Source organism: Sapajus apella, unplaced genomic scaffold (genome assembly GCF_009761245.1).
Source record: "Sapajus apella isolate SASKATOON/1434 unplaced genomic scaffold, GSC_monkey_1.0 scaffold1, whole genome shotgun sequence".
Classification (NCBI taxonomy): Eukaryota; Metazoa; Chordata; class Mammalia; order Primates; family Cebidae; genus Sapajus; species Sapajus apella.
Genome location: NW_022436941.1, coordinates 47,590,084 through 47,611,581, shown reverse-complemented (window position 1 = coordinate 47,611,581; position 21,498 = coordinate 47,590,084). Strand labels below are relative to the sequence as shown.

Here is a 21,498-nt window from a genome sequence, read left to right as displayed (position 1 = left end):
ATCTCAAGACACAGATTCAGTAATTTTGTATAAATGCTTTTTGAATTTTTCACTTTTTACAAAACAGTATCTAAAGGCACCCTTTTTCAAACTAAAATAAAGCACTTGGAGAGAAACATACTGTCGTAACAAGGGAAAGCTATAGTATAAGCATTTAGAGGATTCTTTCATCTTAATATTTCAAATAATCATATATGGGCAAATGTTACCACCTGAGTAATGTAAGAATGGTAGAGCCAATATTTATTGTTATAAAATTTGCTTTTGAGTTTGATTTTTAGGTTTTTGTTTTTGTAATTCCAAAATTCTTAAATCTTTGAATGTGAAATAAATGAATGTGTATATTATATTACACTATGGAATTATTTGTACAGATAATATTTTCCTAGAATATGTGGTATATATATAGAGTTATACCTGAAAAGGAGTGGGGTGTGGATTTTCAGTTAAGGCTTCTTCTAAGTTATTAATTTAAAAAAGAACCAATAAAGCAATGAATTTCCAATTTTTTGAAAAATATCATAATCTGGTCAAAAAATATCTACAATGATATTGTCATTTACAGTTGGAAATGTCAACACTTGCAAAGATTTATTACACAATTATCTGGGACATTTATATAAAATAGAATAGATTCTATTCATTTTCAATGTTTGAGAAGAAACTACAGTATAATTTTAAAAGCATATTAAATAAGAAAACTAAGTAGTGGTAAAACCTATGAGAAAACTTTATTTTTAATTTGAATCAAATTACAGGTCATTGAATCTAATAAAAATTACTGACTTACTATTTCATATTTTTGTTTTATAAAAAATTGCTAGTTTAAATTTGTTTTAATAAAAGGCATATTTCAAGCCTTATAAGAATCCATATCATAGTAATCAAGATTTATAATAGCATTATGCAACTTTAATGCTGTGGATTTTTTTCAGGCCCTTTGATGTAAAAAGTTAAAATAATTTTCTCATATCAGGGGGAAATGTTACTATTTCCCAGACTACAACCTTTACTTTAGCAACATGCTCATGTTCAATCTACTATTTACACTTTTGTTTTAAAATTGCTTAAGATTTTATCTCCCTAATCAGTAATAAAAAGAGTTACATAAACACATTTTTAAATTTCTTCATTTACTTTAAAAGTGTAGCTCATGTATGCATTTTTAATTGGGATGATCCTGCTCTTCCAAAATCTCAAATACTTTCAATAAAGTGTATGCGCATGCAAGTGATGATGACCCTTAAAAGCAGTCATAAATTTAGTCGCTGGGAAATGAGGCGGCTTCACAGATGACTTAATTTGCTGTGGGAACCTGTGCTTCCTCCATGTGTAACCTCTGCATTTTGCTGTCTGTGACCTTCAGCAACATCCACCTGCTGGAAGCCATGTTTGATTCTCTGACCAGGGAAACGCCTGCTTGACAGCAGAATGGTATCATAGGACAGTGTGATGGAATTTTTCTTTCTCTGTCATCATTAAGGGGGTTCCCCCTATGGTGAGGGGAATGAAAAGTACGATTTAATGTTCTCTGGAGAGTGGCGGGGGGAAGAAAGGCTCAAAGCTTCACATGCTGCTTTCGGAGTGGGTCATTTCAGTCCTTGTGGCGAATGGGATGTCCCAGTGGAATTTGCCATAGACTGGTCTGAAAAGAAAGGGATTAAGACCCTTTTAAGGATGGAAATGTAACAAAAGGACCACTTTTATGATGTAGCAGCATAAAATAAGGGCTCTATTGTACAACTGATTGCTAAAGATCTTTGAATTGGGTAGCCTAGCCTGGTAGGCCCTGTGTCCTGAGGGTTTAGAGGCTTGTACAAATGATATGTCTATACTAGAATCAGAGTTCTGCTCTCATTTAGGGGCAAGTAAGAGATTATCAGTTTGTTCCTACATGATTTTTTTCCACACCTACCGAAAAGTGGCCTGTAGGGAGATTATACTCTAGTGAAAGTTGCTGCTAATTAAAACAAGTAATTAGTGTTCCTCCAGGCTTTGCGGTTTCACTCACTTTTGCCCGCCAGACAGCATTAGTTTAAAAGCAATCCAATTTCTAGCAATAACAGACTGTAAAAAAAGTCATTTAACAAGTATATAAGTGTAAGGTTACAGTTCAGGCATTGATTTATCTTTTCTGGGCTATTTAGAAATACTGTAGCAAAGTTGAAGAGTAAGAAAGTTAAATAGCTTTAAAAAAAATTAATGTTAAGGAAAGAAAAAAGACCACATGTCTCAGTCCATTCACAAAAAAAAAAAAAAAAAAAAAAAAAAAAGACAAGCAAAAACTGGGAGCATATAAGACTTCCTAAATTGCATTAGGAAACCAAAATTGGATTTAATGCTGTTTTCTCATAGAACCCTCACTTAGCATTTTGTAAACAGATCATTTCATTAAGTCCTTTTGTTTCTTCTCCCGCCTTTGCTGAAACAGGGACTTTTTATTGACTGATTCTCATTGAAATGAATTGGAGCAGTAGAGTTGAACACAACACGCTATTACCTCCTTTTTTCCACAATTCCAAAATGACTAGCATGGTTTTATTTTGCATATCTGGTGGGAGGATTTAGTTAAACTAGAGAGATCTTGAGAGAGATTAAAATATTTAATTATAAAAAGATATAACAGAAATTAATATTAAAAAAACCCCATACCTACATTGAATCATGCCCTGATAAATTCTTGTCTAATTTCTCAGTTTTTGTAACCTGACATCCTTCTATAATTGCTGCCTTTGCTGCTTAAAATGATCTATTTCTGAGGTTGGTATCATCAAAGACATGTGTGCTATTGTGCAAGCAATTCAATATAGCTCATCATTAAAATCAGCTGTAACTCTACTTTCCCTTTAACAAATGAATGCATAATACTTTAATTAATGCAAAATTTTCAGATTTGTGGGTTCTCCAATGCCTATTTTTTAAAAATGCTGACTATTCCTCTACAAGACAAAACTTTGCTGTGCATTTCAAAGAGTTCTATTCATATAAATAATATTGTATGTGTGAAAAGTCACTCATTATAAACTGTTAATGCCACAAAAATATTGCTATTATCCCCTTTTCAACTAGTGGATTCCAAATTTAGTCATCTTTATAAATTGATTACAATTAATTATTAAGTAGCCTGAATTTTATCATTACAGGTTAAAATAAGACTGTACACTTATTATATTTTAAATATCAACTTTTAGAATATAAAGATTTTTTTAATAAAATCTAGCACCTTTTTTAAATTAATAAAATAAATTTTCATCATATGACTTATAAACTTTTAATTGTATTTTAGAGTTTAAATATATGCTTTTCCTTTTCTCAAATTTATTTTTCATATTATTTAAAGAAGACTTTGGACACCAGCCTTAAAAAAGGAAATTTTGCACGTAAGGGTCAGTAAGTAGACTTTATCTGAGTCTCTGCTTGACTTTTACACATATATGTGAGAAGAAAAAATACTTGCTGATAACTTATTTTCCTAAGAAAGAATATGTGAAATAATGAAGAGGACTTTCATTAATAAGTGCATTCCCTGTACTGTATAGATCATTTTCCCAATAGAAACTTGCAGTTTCAGAAATTCTAAAATCAATTTATAATCCTTGCAGAATGTCAACCATAGTATCCTCAAAATGTTTTCTTTATATTATACCTTTTTCCTGATAATGCCAGAGCTATGCTCAACCGGCATTTTAGGAGAGTTTTGTTTTTGTATTTTGTTTAATGATAGAAAACCTTCTTTCAAAATTAGTCTTTGACATATTTGATTTTCTGAAATGGAATTCAGACTACATCTATCAAGTCTATTTTTGAGCTAAGAACTTGTTTTTTATTTCAGAGTTGATGAGCTGGAGAATGCGACTGGTAGCACAGGCCTAGGGCACCAGAGGGCAGACTATACAGAGACCTGTAAGAATGGTCAGAACTCTTCATGGATCGTGGTGGAGCCATCAGGGACACTATAATAGCATTCATTTTATGTATTAAGTCAGATTTGCACAACAATTCCATTATAATACAAATATAATCTTTAGAAGTAATTTTAAAGCAGCAAATGTATAAATGCCAAGTCCCAAGTAACAGAAAACAATTTTCCTAAGCTAAATGTCTTTTGTAAGAGATTTCAATGGTCATTTGATTTTGGTTTAAAGATAATTTGACCTTATGATTCACCCGATTCTTAAATGCACATCTCAAATATAATTGTCTTCATTTAGAGTTGAAGTTTAAAAAATAAAAACAGCGAAATAACCCTTTGTGATTTGTTGTACTGCTGCGCAGTGCTTCTAACTACAAGAAACTCTAAGTACACAATTATTACTATTAAAACTGATGTCTCCAAGAGCTCAATGTTAATTTTACTTAAAAAATTACATACTGAAAAAATGGCTTCTCCATATTCCTTGTAATATGGCTATTATCTAAGTTAACCCATCTCAGCCATACAGCCTTTTGAAAAGAGAGAGGATATGATCTTTATATAATGTAATAAAAATCAATAGTGTTTATGAAATTTGATAAAATTAAATTTCTTTGAATTTCATCAATATTTTACTAGATACAACGGTAAGTATAAACTTTTATTGTAACGATTATTTAGGAGTTTATATAAGTGATAAAATATGTAAAAGATTGGACAATTTATAGAAGCATGCGACCTAAAAATTAGTCTTGTGTCATTCCATACCAGAAAACACCTCTGCCACCTGTAGAATTTATCCTCTACCCAGAACTGAGCAGAAAGAGTAGAATTAGCATTTATGAAAAGCTGCAAAATGCCAGACATCAGGCTAAGTGCTTTACATATATTGTCTCATCAATTATAACAGTTTTGGAGATAAACACTCAGCAGCTAAGGCAGATTAAGTAACATGCCCCACAAAAGCACAGGAAATTTATTTAAAAAATCAACATATTTGTTGAAAACTATTTATGAAATACCTGCAGTGTACCAGCATCGTGAGAAGCACATTGTGGGCAGCTGTGGACAAGACGCATGAGCACCCTGCTATCTGGAAATGTACATCCTAGTGGGGAAAGAGATGCCATATACATGTAGACAAATAGGTAAATAAATATGCAATATAATGATACTTATTATTAAGATAAATTTAATAATTGTGAAATAAATTTGTTAACAAACTAATGCTAAATTTCTCCAGGTTATTTTGACTTTTTGAGCCTAAATTTGGACTTTTACATTTGGTTCTATTGAATTCTGTACATTTTAGTCACTTTTTCTCATACTTTAACTGCTTTTTGATTCCTGATATTTTCATTCTCTGAAAAGGTATGGTCATGCAGACCATACCATTTATGTCATGCAGACCCATGCCAAATTGTATTCACCTTTTCCAGGTAAACTTTATTCTTAAGAGATTTTGAAAGCTACTTCAACCCTCACCTTAGAGAAATTTTTTGGTGCCAATTGTTTCCACTGGCCTTTGTCCCATGCTGTCTTGACTTGTCCCTTTTTCTCCTATGTTACTCCTCTGATTCTGTTTTGTGGTTAACCCTTTGGTTCCTGGCATTTCTTCGTCTTCAGTATTACAGCTACCATTCACTATGCATTTCTTTACAATTGCATGTCATGTCATCCTTCAACTGACATACAAGAAAAAGTACTGCTGTTATCACCATTTTACAAATTAGGAAAATGCGGTGCAGAGAGGTCATGTTCCCACGATCATTCATCCAGTAAGTGATAAAGCCAGGATATTTAGAAGAAGCCAGCTCAGTGATGTTACTCTTAATTTCATATTTCAGAGTCTTTATAGCACTGAATCCATCTTCCATTTTAAAATGAATGGCCATGGAACCAAAACTCTTTTTCTCTCAAAATTTTTAAAATGTTACCCTGAAGTTTAGGGTATGAGTTAAATTCTGTTCAATGCTTGTTTCCATAGTTGTTATAAATTCTGTGTTAATAATAAAATAACCTCTTGCATTTCCAAACACAAACTTTCCAAATCATTCTTCAATAGAAGGAAGAATGACAGAGTAGAAAGGGCATGGGCTGTGCAATCAGCTAGGGTTGCATTCAAATCTAGCTCTTTTGTTTTAGCTATGGCACTTAGGGTGATTTATTTAATTTTCCTTAGGCTTAGTCACTTTTTCTTCTCATTAAGGATAATATCTGCCTGGGGGGATTGCTATGGGAATCAACTTAACACAATTAAAATGGTTTGGCACATGCTTTGCACTCAATAATTTTGACTTTATGTTTACTTAAAATTAAGATTGAACTTGTGATTCTTTTTATTATTCTGTAGAAGTGCGAGAGAGATTTTCTCCCAAAAGTTGAGTCATTTTATCAGATGCTCTGTTTTTTTCTCCATGACTTACCATGGTCTGCATAAAGTCTGCCATATATTCATTCATCATTCATTCACTTATTTAGCAAGCAAGGCAGCAATCAAGCATATATAATAGAATGATTATGTCAGGCTCTGTGCTAAACAGTGACTCAGAGGTATGTGAGAGTAATCTAGAAGTTCACATTCATATAGTGATAGAGGTAGGGGAGAAGTGCCAAGGGAGCGAAGTTTATATTAAAATCTGAATAGAGACAGCATTATCCAGACCTTCTTTCTGCTAAGGTGATCTGTACTCAACAGTTCCTTACATTTGGTTTCATCTACAGTTACCTAAATGTCCTTATAAGATCCATTTCTTCTCTGAAATGCTATGCCACTATAATTATGTCATGGTTGGTTGTCTTTTTTAATTCTTACTTAAATGACATTGACCACATTTCTTCTGTAAGTTTTACAGAATTTATTGGAAACAGAATGCCTAATTTGCAGCCAGAATCACTTTTCATCCTTTATAATAGGTCAGGTTTGTACATAATGTAATGTTTTCAGTGCTGGCCAATTTACCTGATATCTAGCTGGAAATGTAAATTTTGTAACAGATCATTTGGCTTATTTTTTTCTAATAATTTTTGGGGACCTCCTCTAACCCCTTTTCTTTTTTCTTCATTATTCCCTTTGTTACTCAAAATGTCTAATAGTATATTTGGGCATTCCCCCACAAAAATTTTTTATTACAGTAATGTTTTTTAATACATATCACATTGACCTGAATATGCTTGGATATATACAGCAGAATACTCAAGCAGCTGCAATGTGAGACACATTAACACACACCTGAAGACACAGTAGAACTTCAACCATGATATTCTTGGATTAGAACAATTTGGTATACTGTTGCTTGCTGGGAATAACATTGCATAAGCACAGACAGAGCTTTGGTGGCAAACTACCACAGTCAAACTTACAGATGACATTAAGAAGGCTTCAAGTGCTAACCTTTTCTAGCATTTTCTATTTCCAATGTCTGTTATTCTTTTCTTTCAGTGCATTTATACCACATTCTTTTTTTATTATCACCTGCCTGTATCCTAGTTTGTAAGTCTCATGAAAAGAAGAAAGTTCAGTAACTATTGTGTTATCAGGATGTTCCTCAAATAATGAATGAATGACATGAACTGGTAATATAGCACTGAAAATATAATAAGATTTAAATGTTTTACTTAGTATCATATAGTATTTGGAGAGACAATTTCTAAAAGAGATAAGAGACTGGCATTCTAGAGCAAAGAGGTTTTACAATTGCATGACTTTAAGTTGGAGGCAAGATTCCTAATTTCCATATGTGGCTCTAATTTGGAATACATCTTTTTGCCTTGAAAAAATGTTTACTATCATGGAAAATTCATTGCTGTAGCTGTAAAAGAGTGATCAAGCTGTAGAATGAAGACCAGGAAGCTCAAATTTTCTTTCATTTCAGTCTTTACAACAATGATTTTATTTATTTATGAGTGGAAGGCTATGGCACTAAGAATAGAGATATAGATGCAGAAAAGAAAAAGGTATAATCATTGCTCTTGAGTATGCTCTGGCAAAATAGGATAAGAAAACCTACAATTGAAGCAGAATGTGTGAAGGACTAGTATCTAACTAAATGTAGCACAGAATTATGCTCCTAACAGAGATTGGAGCAAGGGAGGAAAAATGAATCAAAGTAAGTCTCCATATGGAGAAAATTAATAATTTGAGTTTTTAAAAAGTAAAGAGGAGTACTGCAGGATGATCAAAATGGTGAAATTCCAACATGCTCACAATAATCCTTTTATCATATGGACTAGAACTTTCGATGAATTAATGTTGATTCAAGCAATTTAATTCCTGATTAATTTATGTGCTCTTTCTCCTATGCTAAAGAACAACCTGCAACTTATGAACTTTATGTGTAAATGCAAATAATACTCTTGTTTCTTATTTAGTTCATGTAACTATTTCAGCAGCACAATGAGAGCAATGAACCATATTTTGAAGCCTCTGCTCCCTACAGGTAAAGATTTTTCTCTTTATTTCCTTAATGATTTCAAACCTGCAAAAGTGTCATCTGTGTTACTGATGACCAACTTCTCTTGGCTAAATTCAAACTCTTTCCTATATAAACTGCTATTAGCATAGCCAACAAAATTGTACTCAAAAGAGATTCAGTATTCCTTCACATTCTCCTGTTTTTAGGACTTGGCTTGCTCCACACACAATTGACCACAATCTCCTCATGGACAATTTTTATAGCCTTACCTTTAAAAACTTCTTTGTTTTCCTAATGTTTTCTAATTGATTCTCACTAGGTCTTTTGCTCTAAGGGCACTAATTCCATTCATGAGGACTCCACCCTCATGACCTAATCACCACCCATAAGCCCTACCTCCAAAAAGCATCACTTTGTGGATTATATTTCAATATATGAAATTTGGGTGGTGGGGAAACATTTAGTCTGTAACAAAGATGAAGCAACACCTTAATTTATCCTTCCCAGTTAAGATAATAGGGATAACAAAGAAAATAGTGCACCTTATTTTCTAAAAAAAATTTTAATTTGCTGTTATAGTTTAAAAGCCATTAACCAGTAATTCTTGTCTCATAATCATTAGACTTGTTGTTGATTAATCAATGAATGCATACTGTTTTAAAAATAAATAAGCCCACTTGATCACTTTTCAACATAGTTTATAAAAATTGCTTATGTACTTGCTGGTCCCTATAACTATAGAGACTTACCTACCAATTTAGTGAGTTGATAAAGACCTTGATTTTTTTTTAATATATTTCTTAATAAAAATATGTGGTCTTTAATCATCATTTTGTTCTTAATTCTCAGTCTCAATAACAATCTATATCTTAATAGTGGTTATTTCAGTAAAAGTAAAATCTCAGACCATAAGTTTTAATTGTACAACAAATCCACTTTCTTCCTCTCATCAAACATTTAGCTTTCCTCCCATGTAAATATTTACTATCTTCTAAAATAACTCACATCTTTTTCAAACTTCCCAACAATGTATTTTTCTTCTTATTTCTATGAAAGCACCAATAGTTACCTTGAAAGCATGACTGAAGCTCGCTTGGCATAAAGAGCACTGCGATTGAAACCCACAGGCCAAGATCCGATGCCTTGTTCTCTATTTTTTCACCATATGACTTTAAACAAACAATTCATTTTTCCAAGTTTCCCTGGGCCTGGGACTTGACCAATGAGGAAAGTAGATGAGATCAACTCTAAAGACCCTATCATTCTTATAGTTTATAATCCTATTATAAATCACTTTATATTACAAAAATCTTTATGGTTCTGTGTAGTTATATGTATTTTGTGCTTAAATTTGTGTTGTCATTATTTTTTTTCTGCGTGTTTTTCTAACCACTTTGGCTGACAGAGCCTTTTGACCTGTCCTTTGCAATGTGCATAATCTTTAGCAATTAAGTTAGTCAAACATATAAATCATGACTTCCTTCTTACTAGAAATTTTGATGTGAAATTTGTACAACTAGAAATCTGGCTATGAAAGTTTCATAAAATTCAATTTTTCCATTATAATTGGCAATCTATTTACTTTAGAATTTTTCTAGTGGTTTAGACTTTGCCTGAACCAACAATTTAAAATAGCCTCTAAAAAATAAAGAAGGTGGCATTTATATTTGTGCTGGTCTCCAATTCATACTGTGTGTCTCACAGTGAGTCTTAGCATGAGACATGTGATTGAAGGATACTCCCGTGAAACAACTGCTCAGAAGAAAGTGGGTCTGATCTGAGTCCTGTTCAGAAAAGACAGCTGTCCACCTGGAATAACCCTCAGCCTAGTAGAAATGGTCATCCTGTGCATTGCTGTGTCATCCAAGAAGCTCAAAACTGAATGTACATACAGACAATATTAATCCTTTGAACCTTCAAAGGGGCCACTGCTGATTAAAGATAGACCCTAGTCACCTGGTCCCATTAGTTCATGAATGATGACCTTTTTAACAAGACCCTGGAGTCAGCTTTAAAATAGAGCACTAAAATAGAATTTAATAAAACACAGAACCTAGAAAATTGAAAACAGAAAAAAGCTAAGGTACTCTAACATTACAGGACTTGAAAGCATTATTCTTCTTCTGCCATATTGAGCAATCTGGTTCTAAATGACCCAGTAAAGAGAAAAATATCAATGGTAAGGTAATGAATATTTTTGTGGAATGGGTTACTGTACTTTAGAAAATGTTTTGAGGTCTTTAAAAGATCAAAACAGAATAATTCAGTTTTAATGTCATAACAAACATTACATTAAAAAATGTAAGTTATGACAGGGTGTAGCTTTGTATAATTTGAGAGTGCTTAATACATACTTAGTGAGAATGATGAGAATAGTGATCATCTTGATCATGATAGTATATAAAAATAGAACATATCCCTTATTTACCACATTTTAAAAATCTCAATATTTTAATTAAGAAATACATGTTAACTTAGATCACCAGAATAAAACTATAAATCTAACCTAATTTTTGGGATTACCAATATGAAGAAAAACTTGGTTGAGGGCTTTTTTTATTCCCTAAAATTTAGAAGATTAAAACCAATAGTAATTTAATGTGGTCATATTATTTCCAACCTGAATTTCAAATAAATTATATGATCTATTTCAAGACACACACAGTTGTTTGAAACACACTTTGAAACAATTACATAGAAAGTTTATCTGTGTATTCTTTGAGTAAACTGGTGTATGTTTCCTTTTTGTTAGTTTAAAATGATGCCCATGATTCGAAATAAACCAATAAAACTTCTAGATTTTAGTTTAGTAAACAACTGTGAAGATTAACCTCTCAGAACTATTTTAAATTTTCCTTGTTTTAGTTCTTTCCTTCTGTTGCTTTTTCCTTTTTTCTTTCTCTTACTTTCAATTGCATGATAAATTCTGGATTATGTCACACTAAGGCTTCAACACTACATTTAATGAAGTTCTTGAACTTTTAACCTTTGAGTTCAACAGACTTGAAAACTACCACCAATATCTATTGCACTTTTTTTTTTCTGAAGTTCTGTGTCAAATAGAGTGAGGGTCTTTAAGTGTAGGGGACTATTTACCCAGGCTCTTTGCAAAAACAAATGGAAGGCATTTCATTTTTTACTGGTCTTTTTTAAAATCCTGGAAGAAAAACATACTGGTGTTCCCTAGAACAACCCAATCCCCCATCCTGCTCCTCTATTGGTAATTGGTCTACAAATAAAAAGCTCCTGAGCGTTAGCTTCCATTGAGAAGTCATTTATTCATGACCAGGTATGCAGCTTCCCAACAGAAAGGATTGTTTTTTCCCAGATCATCTTATATCTTTCAAACTCATCCTGTCTATTCAGCCATGCATTCTGCCTGCAAGGCAGCACAAGCAGCATTTCTTAGTTTCATAACCAAACAGTAGCAATGCTTTAAAAGGAATCAAAAGGAAGGAACTTTTTTTTTAAATGCAGGATTTATACTTACCTTTTCCTCTTTGTGTCATTAAACAGTTATAAATGTTGGCTCAAGCTCCGTCCTTCGATAGGGAATCAAAAAACAGGCAGTTCTCTGTCTTATTTGTTGGAGGAATAATTTGATGAGCAGTGAACACTAGAGGGGGAGCTTACCCGTTCAGGAGCCTGAAAGCTTCAGACCCTCTGGGAGAGGATCAGAGAGATACTAGAGCTACTGACTTAAACAAGGCAAGCTAAGATTTGGTCAGCAGTGGTTCAGAAGTCAAAAGGTCAAGAATGGTAGGTAGCCAATTTATTATCAGTTTCTGAAAAGGCAAGAAATCACAGTGAAATTGAGAAGTTTAGCTGCTGCTTATACCATGATATGGAATATTTTAAAAATCTCTCCAGAGGCAACTGTACCATGAGGCGTAGAATTACAGAAGCTTTCCCCTCCTTGACTAGGACTCTGTCATTTAAATGTCTAAGGAATGATGAAATGAATTATCATAAAATTTTGACAAATTTGATGGCTCAAGCAAAAGAGGGAAATAGGTATTCCGATTATTAGGTTGTAATAAGACATGACATTTAAAATGAGTTTACATGGCAGTTAGACCTTTGCTTTTTACTCCTCGATTTAAAAACACTGGGATCCTTTCCTTTGGAAAGGAATTAACTTATTTCAGTTTCTCTTCTCTCTAGCTTAATGATTATGAAACCTATTATACCAATTATACATTTCCATCCCTTGTAACTATAGTCTAATTGCTTTTCACAATTTGCCTAAATTTGAAAAAAAAAAAAGTGATTTGAAAGCCGGTAGAATATTTAAGTAGAGATATTTAGTATAATTTTTGTAGAAACAATGCAAGTTGCTCTTTCATTTGTTATCAGGCTATTTTTTTTTCTGTATCATCTTACAATACAGTAATAAGATGTATTGACTTAGAAGAACAAACTATACATTTCAAAAAGAAATAAAGCAATAAGAAGAGATTAACCGAAAAACTGAAAAACAACATTGATTTTCTCTAATGCCACTCACCCCTACTTCTTGACCAAATACAAACTTCTCTTTCAAGTAATCTACCTGTTTAGCCACATGAGCAATCCAAATTATTATGTTTATATTATTTACTCAAAATGTTTGGCTTTACAAAGATAATTCAATCACAATTAGCTCTTTGGAAACATCCTGAACTTCTAGTTAAAAATCAAGAGAGTCTGTGGCATTTTAAAACTATGTTACTATTAATACTATTAGAAAACAGATATTTCTGTTAAAAAAAAAAAAGAACAAGAAGAGAAAATAAAGAAGTCTTTAAGAAACATGCTTAGCATGATTTTAACTTTGTCAGATTCCAACTACTAACTGGAAAGAAGTCACCTGACTTTAGAAAGTGAGCTCTGTATAGATGGACTGATAACTGATCACTTGACTTTACCTAAAATTACTTGAATTATACAAACAGAATAATGTTTTTTAATGAATTTTTATCTAGTAATACATAAAAATGTGGATGTTTCTTTGCTTTTTAAGGGATTTCCTAGAACTGTGATGACTAGATGACTAGATCTTTAGAATTTTCTTCTGATTCTAGTAGTGCGATCCCCAGAGGTTAGTCAAAAGCTATTAGTCATCTCCCAGAGACCTGGATAGCAACAATTACTTAGACAGTTAGAGCAGAGGAGTGTGAATTAAATGAAGTTATTCTAGGGTTTATATCTGTAAGTTTCTAGATTTTATATCATGGAAGCCAACTGTTGAATTATTAATAAAAATCTAGTTTGAGGCTGCTAATCTAGCTCTCTAATGAATTCTTTATGCTCTACCCACAGGTAACTGCAAATTATGTGGGTGACCAAGCAATGGAGACATACCTTGAGCTTGGAGTATGCAGTTTTGGGGTTAAGCAATTTGGAAGGAGCAGGAACTGGCCAAATAAACGTAATGTTTCTTTTCTATCATTGGAACTAGAGCCATTTGGATCACCCAATAGAAATGTCTAGCTAATAATTTTGGTCCCATCCAGAGAAAAAAAAAAGGCTACCTGTAAAAAAAAAAATTTCTAAATCATCTGTGAATATTAATTAAATTGTACTGGAGCATGTCAATTCCTAAGTCAGATCCAAAACTAGAATGCAAAGAGAAAGGGGACAGGGCCTATGAGTAAACATAATATGCTTAGAAATTATATCCAACATTAATCGGATTTTTCCTGAGTCCCTTAACCTGTGCAGTGCTTGAAATCTTTCTGACAAATCATTTCCTTTAACATCGGAAACATTTTTTTCCTTTAATTTTTAAAATTAAATGTACCCAAATTTAGAATTTTTCTCTTATTCTAACTTTATTTTTATTAAATTTCAGTTTTTCCATTTTCATTTTATTTTGGGAAGTTGAAAATAATTAAAATAGAAAACAGGATATCTCCAGGGCATGATAGCTGATGTCTGTAATCCCAGCATTTTGGGAGATGGAGGCTGGTGGATCACCTGAGGTCAAGAGTTAAAGACCAACCTTGCCAACATCGTGATACCCAGTCTCCACTAAAAATACAAAACTTAGTTGAGCATGGTGGTAGGTGCCTGTTATCCCAGTTACTTGGAGGATGAGGCAGGAAAATCCGTTGAAACCTGGGCAGTGGAGATTGCAGTGAGCTGAGATGCACCACTGTACTCCAGCCTGGGTGACAGAGTGAGACTCCGTCTCAAAAGAATAAAAAAGAAAACAAGATATCTGGCATATTTATTTTATGCATTTTATTTATTATTTTAAATATGTTTCTCCTATACACTTTGATGTGCCACAATTGCAGAGATGAAAATATTACAAACAAATCATTAGTTAAGTCTCTAAACATCATTTTAGACACATAAATAAGTTTGAGACCCAGAAGTACAAAATGGAGAAAACACAAAATGATTGCTGTTCTCATAAATTGCCTAATAGAAAATTAGCTAAGTATTATGTTTATTTAACTAAGAAAAAGTAATATTTCTCCTACAGATGTTATTTAGAAAAATATATCCATGTAGATGTCTCTGATCATGGCTAGCAGTCCAGAATGAGAATTCATGTCAACATTCTTTCTTCAAGGTTTTTGAAATATCATTATCAACATTTCATAAAAACAACCTTCTTTTTTTTCTTGTGGATTACTAACGACATATTTTACTTGGAAACACAAAATGAAAGTGAGAGAGAGAGGAAGGGATGTATTTATAAAGGAGAAAAGTAACAAAAATATTCAGAATCTACAAAGAACTTACATTTACAAGAAAAAAACAACCCCATCAAAAAGTGGGCAAAGGATATGAACAGACACTTAACAAAAAAAGACATTTATGTGGCCAAGAAACATGAAAAAGAGCTCATCATCACTGGTCATTAGAGCAATGCAAATCAAAACCACAGTGAGATACCATCTCATGCCAGTTAGAATGGAGGTCATTAAAAAGTCAGAAAACAACATGCTGGAGAAGATGTAGACAAATAGCAACACTTATACACTGTTGGTAGGAGTGTAAATTAGTTCAACCATTGTGGAAGACAGTGTGGTCATTCCTCAAGGATCAAGAACAAGAAATACCATTTGACCCAGCAATCCCATTACTGGGTATATACCCAAAGAGTTATAAATCATTCTACTATAAAGACACATGCACACATGTGTTTATTGCAGCGCTGTTCACAATAGCAAAGACTAGAAACCGACCCAATTGCCCATCAATGATAGAATGGATAAAGAAAATTCAGCACATATACACCATGGAATACTATGCAGCAAAAAAAAAAAAAGGATGAGTTCATGTCCTTCCGGGGCCATCAATGAAGCTGGAAACCATCATTCTTAGCAAATTAATACAGAAACAGAAAACTAAACGCTGCGTGTTCTCACTCATAAGTGAGAACTGAACAATGAGAACACATGGACACAGGGAGCAGAACATCACACACCTGGGACTGCCCAGGGGTGGTGGGCTAGGGGAGGGATAGCATTGGGAGAAATACCTAATGTAGATGATGGGTTGATAAGTGTAGCAAACCACCATGGCACATGTATACCTATGTAACAAACCTGCATGTATCCCAGAACTTAAAGTATTTTTTTAAAAAAAGAAAAAACTATATATATACAAATTTACTAAAGATTTGAAATCAAATGATGAATTTGTTTCTTTACATGGAATTGTGTTAGGAAATGTGGTTCACAAAGTGGAAATGCATATGTCTTTAATAGTAAATTCTTCTCACAGAGGTCAATACATATTTCATTGATTGATTCAATAAATAAATATTGAACACCTGCTACATAGTAAGCACTATATTCTAGTTTGGCTTATTTTTCTGAAAATGGCAAGAAAAGTGACGAATTTTATGAAGCTTAAAACATAGTAGAGATTCAGGTAAACAAATGCACATGCATGACAAAGCAAGAGAAGGTTACTATTGGATATAGAAGAGACCCCTTCACCCAGATTTCATTAATCTTGGAAAACAGTGAGGATAAGAGGTAAAACTAGCCTGAATGAGTGAAAAAAAAAAAAATGCAGAAGGAAAGAGGAGAGGATATGGGAAAAAAAAAAAGACCATAATTAAAGGGAAAATGAATGAGAATGCAATAGAGGAAAGAAAAAGGAGTGGGGTGAAAGTAATAGATCCCCAAAGGCCATAATATAAAAGGAAGTTGTTAACTATGTTATGAGTGTGACTTTATCCAGAAGTAATGGAGAGCTATTGAATGGTTTTAAACAGCAGAATGATCAAACCAGATTTGCGTTTCAGAAAGTTTACTCTCACAACCATGTGGGGAACAAAGAGGGACAAAATTTAACACAAGGAGTTCATACAGGAGAGATGACTGTAGTCTAAACTAACATGGTGACAGTGATTATACATAGAAGCAACCCTATCTGATAGCTATTTAGAAGGCAGAATGGGCAGAGACTAGTCCTGGCTTGGATGTAAGAGAAAAGGGAAATGTGGCAGTCAAAGATAAGCAGTATATAAATCATACCAAATTATTTCAATACTACACTTAATTTACTTATATGTGCTAATCCACTACATACCCAAATATAAGATAGCATAAAGAAGAACATGGCAAAAGCAGAAGTTTACTTATCTAAATATTCTTCATAATACTAAACACCATGATGATACTTTGACATGCAATCAGATTTTCTCATTTTTCTGGGAGGAAAATTTTTTAACCATTTTTTTTTACAGATACTTTTCAAGTTTAAAGAAAATTGCTGTTTTACATAAAATTACATACAACAAAAATGTTCAAAAATATGAAAAATTATGTCCTATGTAGTATCATCAATGCTTGCCAAATGATGAATTGCATTAAAAATACCCAATAACTTACAAATAAACTTTTTTTCCCAATCTTAATAATGTCAGGGGTGAAACCAAAACAGCATTTTATGGGGAAATATTACAATATTTAGAAATTTTTCTTTGTATAATGATTTATGTAAGTATATGTTGGGAAAAACAGCAAAGGAGAAAAGACTCACCGAGTGCCTACATAAATTGGTTATGAGTAACACATAACAAGGAACAACAAACTGTGGAAGGCTGCAGGCCTCTGAGGAGGCCTCTCCATGCCTCATGTTCCGGTGCAGGGTGACCTAGGCTCTGTTACCACAAACATTGTGCTCCAAGACGCAAAATCCCTTCATAGCACCATGATGTGACCAGACTTGTAGTTTCCTTGTAAGGCCTGCATTCCATTAGGTGCACATAGATAATAGTTTAAAGATAACCAAATGTTCTTGTTTTGTGAAACTCCCAAACCACCACTGTTATCAATCCTTAGGATGACATACCAGTTCCGGCCCACTGATTCACTTCTGACTCAATGATTCACTCCACTATCACTCCACCATCTCTCCACCCCTACCCTATAGATCAAAGTGATTGTAATCAATAAATAGTGTGGATGATCAGAGCTCCTCAGAGTAGTAAAGTGATAGCCCCCTCGTCTCACTGTCTTTCTTAATCTGTCTTTTTCTCATTCCTTTGTCGCCACCGAACTCGGGGTACTCACAGGTGATGTAGGCCTGGCTTCCTACAAGTATAAATTAAAATGTGTGCGTTAATCTTTTAATTTGGTTCTATTTATCTATTGACTCATTCAAAAACTATCATTTTATGAAACATAACATTTATGCAAATTTTTTATGAAATTATAAAAATCAAGAGAATTACAGGCTTACAACATTCCCTTATTCCAGGTTTATTATTTTTAAACGTTGCTGGAGAGAGAAAAAAAAGAGAGACAGAGACAGAGACAGAGTCAGAGACAGAGAAACAATTTAGTTAGTACCAAATAATTCACCTCCATTCTGAAAAACCAACCTGGGGAAAAGATGAGATTAACCAGGCAATAGTGAAAGTAGAGATTTGCCTAGAACATTTGATCCCAACTTATACAGTTTGACAGCAGTATGTTTTTGGTTCTGTGAGAAGAAAAGTGAGGGCTGAATCCGCTGACCTGGCAGTTTCTTTGACTTCATAAGAAACATCTCAGTGGTTTAAGCAAAAAGTAGGAGTAAAACATGGGGCAGGAGGCAGGATGGGAGTGTGGAATATTGTTTGTTTCCTGCTCTTGATTTGGGTATCTAGTACCCACATTTATGAATTTAAAAAATGTTTTCAGTGCCCTAAAGTCAGAGCAAAATCAGTATCATTTGAACAACTTGGGTCACCTAGATCCTCCAGGAATCAAGATGATTATGGACAGGTGGGGTGTACCATGGACTTGCTAGTTGGCCAGTTATTGACAATTTATAGGACTCTTAAATACAATTACATCTGAAATTTTAATTTATAAATATTTATAAAATATAGAGCCAGTATCTCTAGAGTGCTGGTAGGAAGAAAGTTAGGTGGAGACTACTGGCTATGAAAAATATAATACGGAATATTTTGTCTTGTGGAGGAATTATCATTCTAAACTTTATTAGGACAACTTCTATATTATATAAACAAAGTTCCTTATAGGTAAGACACCATACGCCCTCACTTTTCCAGTATATTTCACATTATTACTGTTTCTTGGTCTTATTAGTAACAGTACCATTTTGTTCTCAAACAGCCTAAGTTTGGTTGATAAAACACATGGTTACCCTACTAATAGAACTTGAGCATTATAGATGCTTGGGTAACATTAGCATATAGTATTCTAGGGTGAACCTCATATTTTCAGACATGATAAAACGACATAGGGTTCAATATCAAAGAGTGATGTCATACATTTTGATATTCAATTCCTTCTAAAAATGATATTAATAAAGATAAGAAAATAACAAGATAATAAAATTATATAAAAATTGTGTGAACAAGGCATTAAGTATGTATGCTTTGTGTAACTGGTGAAAATAAACCTTGGACTACATAACCTTTATTGTTTATTTTCATGATTGCATTGCATTTTAAAAATTAGAAAAAGTAAGGTCCAAAAGTTTCTCTGACTCAGGTCTCCATGAATGGTGAGTATTAGGGATTTCTAGTCTCATAAAATGTAAGATTAATGTTGACCATCAGCACCCTATCTTCTGTCATTCTGCACACAACTTTTAACTTTGTAATATAGTTTTGCACTAGTAAACTATTGGGAGCTTGTACTCACATTATTCTCAGCTCATCCAAATGAGCTCACTTGGTTAAATGGTGCATATTAGGAAGCAAGTTTTATGAAATTTGAAAATCTTAAGTGAAATTGAAAAAGAAATAAATGAAGGTGCCCAGCAAAAGACCCAGTGAAATCAGTGGCTTACAAAGTGTTAAATGTGTTTATTTGCACTTTCAAAGTTCAAATTTCCTCATACATTTTCATACTGATGGAGATAAAATGCTAAAGTCTTAAATCCCTCTATGCCATGCTGAGTTGCTAAGGGCTGTTGAGTTTTTGTTATTTCTCCTCTCGAGTTAGCTCTGATTACGCCTGCTGAGTGAAAAATTTGTATTTGCCGACAGAAATAGGAACCACCCCACGTGCACTTGCACTCAGCAAATGCTCCAATACATCACAAAGATTTGCTCAACCCACCTTCAGAGGCCAAATCGAGCATGTTATTTTCTGTTTAGATCTGATTCTGGAGCCTATCAGTCAAGAGTGTTTTCCAATCTCTGATTAAAGCAAGGCCTACAAAGCTGGAAGTGTTCACACACAGTCTCATTAGAGCACTGGATAGAATGACCCAGGCCTTCTAGCACAAAGCTCTGAGTGAACTTCAAATATGAGAGTGCATCAATCAAATCCAAGCAAAGCCTTTATGTCATTTTTCTACTTTGCCTTTAAAGTCCTATAGGAATGCCCTTTCCAGCTGTACAGCTGAAACGCATTCAATAGAAACAAAAAAGCAAAGACCCCCCCCAACCCCCTGACCCCTCCAAATGGGTATAATTTTTACCTCCCCCACAAAGCATTAGAGAGTCTTCTGGCATTCTAAATTATTTAGCATGTTCAACAATACAACGGAAAATATATTCGTATCACTCAATGGCTCTGTATTAATTATTAGTGCCCATTTGAAAAAGAAACCAATAAGGTCAAAGGCAATGAGATTGCATATTGTATGTTTTAAACAGAGGTAGCTGAGAGATTGGGGGAAAAATAAAGCAGTGCTGTTGGAGCTTTTTTATGCCGTGCCTCCAATTCTTGCTTTTTTGATGTTGTCTTATATCATTAAGAAAACAAAAATGCAACAGAATAAAATAAAAAAGGATCACCAAAAATCTTGGCAAGAAAGATGATAAGGCATAAGTCTGAGTAAGAGGAGTGAGACACTTAATGTGTGTTTTACAGGCTGCTCAGGGCACTGGAGTCATTTTCAAAAATACATTTTTTAATGATACACATAAAGCCAAACAACATAAATTTATCCACTAATATCATTAGAGGAAAATGCATGGGTGCAGTTAGTAGTGATTATTAAATTTAAGAACTTTTGCTACAAACATTGAGCCAAAAAGTGTTATACCACATCAGTATGAATTGAATAAAATGTGCTTATAAATACTGAAAAACAAAATAAAAGAGGAAAATAAATCTTCACTACGGAGTAGATAAAGTGTCCTGAATTTTACACCTCTTTGTGAATAAGTGAATGATTCAATTAGGGAAAATAATCTATCTTGATCCAATTAGGAAAGCAATACACCAAAAATATAGTGTATGTTGTAATACAGGGCAAGTATATCATTTATTCAAGGGAATTCCCTGTATGTGTACATTTGTTTCCATTTCTAGTATTTTTAGGCAAATACTAACCACAAATAGCATTTCACCCACTCAAATATATTACAGCATGTAAAAGAGTGTTTGAATTTAGAGCAATATATATATTTTTTAATTTAGCATGTGTTTCTTTATAGGGCTTCAGATGTTTGGAAGAATTATGCAGATTTTATAAATGAGTAGTAGAGCATTATGCTACTTGATAGTGTCCCATCTGTGCTTCCCCTGTAGTGTTTGACGGGGCATCTGTGTAAATTGCTTTTTTTTTAGTTAATTAGTTTATTGCATAAAACTTAATGCGCTACCTGATAAAAACTTTTGTTCATTTCAGCACTTTTCCCCTCTGGAGCTGATGTCATCTTTAGCTCTCATCAGGCCTAACTTCTTCCTTTGTAGATTCCTAAACTGAAATAATAAAATAATGCTGTTTTCTCTCTATTTTGCAGAGCAT

At 33.4% G+C, this 21,498-nt stretch overlaps 1 long non-coding RNA gene across 1 annotated transcript; it reads right to left on the bottom strand.

The window, feature by feature from the left end:
* Nucleotides 1–1,116: 1,116 nt before the first annotated feature.
* LOC116550295 lies at nt 1,117–11,958 on the bottom strand. The gene is made up of 2 exons (XR_004268318.1): nt 11,819–11,958; nt 1,117–1,645 (listed from the first exon to the last, which is right to left on the bottom strand). It is a non-coding gene; the product is annotated as an uncharacterized LOC116550295 (long non-coding RNA).
* Between the last annotated feature and the right edge of the window lie 9,540 nt (nt 11,959–21,498).